Below are 2,102 nucleotides of genomic sequence, written 5' to 3' on the forward strand. Positions count from 1 at the left end.
TTGGAGTCTTTCTCTCTAATGTTTCAATATCTCAACTTCAGAAACCCTGTAAACATTCAGAGTGGTTTCTAGCAGGTCAATTTTTAGCAGCAGTCCTAGTCAACGGGCAGTAGTAAGCAGTGCAGTGGTTTTTAAGTGAGGTTACAGGTGTGTCCACATGTCAGTGTTTGGCTTTAGATGTATGTTTAGAGGCATTGGATCCAGATTTCGGGTTGTCCTGTTAGATCTATGGGATCCAATGTGAAACCTGGAGCTAGACTCCAAGTGTTTAGGAATTGAAACCTTGAAAATTGAAAATTTGATGCTAGCCGGATCTAAGATGTGCTGTCAGTCACAGCAGTTTCCTGGTAATTGTCCTTTTGTTGCTGTTGCTTTTAAAGTGCAGGTATTTCAAGGTCTAGCGGTCATTCTGCGGCATGCACGCAAATGGCCTAGAAACAACGTCTTTATTATAACCTTATGATTATAATACAGCAATAGCCTAAAATGTGTTTTCTAATCCCAGAGGAGGACCAACCTAAGTTATCTTTCTGCAGGACCTAACCAAATGTCATCAGCTGTTCCTCTGCTCTAAATAAGCCATGATCCACTTCTGAGCTGTGAAGTAACATGTCGCTTGCTTTGATTTTTAGTTTTCTCTGGCCTGCAGCTCAGTATCAAAAACACCAAATAAGCCTCATCTAAAAGGGCCACACTTTTTACATGTGTCCCAGGGTTTAATTTCTGTTCCCACAGAAATCCAGCAGTAAAACTCCTTCTCAAATAAACAGATGCATAAGCAGACCCAAGAAATACCTCTCACGCCTCCACCCAACTTGCTGACTTCATTTCCCATGCCGCAATTTTAAACGACTTTATAAACTCCATTGACTTTCACAGACTTTGGACTGGAACCATTACACAAATAAAAAATATCCATACACAGATTAATGTCTTTTGAAAAAAAATATTTTTTTCTTAGATTGCACATTCAAAACTTGAGCTGCACACTGCACAGTATAGGAACAATTACCACCATGTTGTAGGTGTGCTTTGATTAGTTCGGCTGTAGCCCCAAGGTGTCAAACTCAGTCAGCAGCAGGACCCCAGGTGTAATTACAGTCAGTGGCCAAGACATGTCTCCTGGGGAGTAATACGTTCTCAGCCTACACTGGAAATGCCCCGTCAGAGGGAGGTTTGGACAAAGCCTTCAGGTAGACTGCAGTAGACCTTTAGGGAAAAACTGCTGTTCCAGTTATAGACTGGAACATGCCTTCTTTCCGCTGTTTCGCAGCCTCCCCCATTTGCCCTCTGCTAAATGGATCAAGCAGTGAACTTCAACCACCATGTGATGCTGCGAGGAGGAAGAGCCCTCACATCCGTGCTGGCAGGCTTTCTCTGCAGCCCCAAGGGCTACAAACAAGATGAAATGTTGGCTATGCTGGAGTCACTGCAGGTTTTATCCCAACACTAGTGCTGCCAAGGAGCAAGGGAAGATTTGGGCCACTGGGCATCTCTTTTCTAGGTCTTTGCAGCTACAAGGGCACACACGGACCACTGCGGTACAAACAAAATGTGAAGACTTTTTTATCAAGGGCCTTGTCCAGTGTTACAGCAGGATTGGTTTCACTGTTCAAATTGATTGCTGTTTTGAGGGCGAGGGGACAGACTCCTAGCAGGACACAGTAATGCAGCTGTCCTTCCCACAGCCACTGATATTTTTAGATTTTGGCGTTAATTAGTGCTTTTCACCAACGGATATGTTTTACTTTAATAACCACTCAAATAAATAAATAAATAATAAAATAGTACTTTGTGCTTTGTTAGCATCATTTGTCCAAAGTCTTTGAAGCGTTTGCCAAGCCAAGGGTTACTATTTCCTGCGAGTCCCAGCAATCAATCCCAAGAGCCTGACTCTGCTTCCGTTACATCAATAGGAGCAAGCCCAGCCCCTGAGGACTTGCCTGGCGTTACACAGCAAGCCAACGACTGATGGAGCAAACATCGCTCAGGTGCCCTAATTCCTACTTTCATGCTGCCTGCCCTCAACAGCACCAATTATACCGTGATTCAAAGAAGAGCAAGTTCCATCAAAATCAAAGAAAATCCCTACTTGCTTCGTT

Source organism: Fulmarus glacialis, unplaced genomic scaffold (assembly GCF_000690835.1).
Source record: "Fulmarus glacialis isolate BGI_N327 unplaced genomic scaffold, ASM69083v1 scaffold42523, whole genome shotgun sequence".
Lineage (NCBI taxonomy): Eukaryota > Metazoa > Chordata > Aves > Procellariiformes > Procellariidae > Fulmarus > Fulmarus glacialis.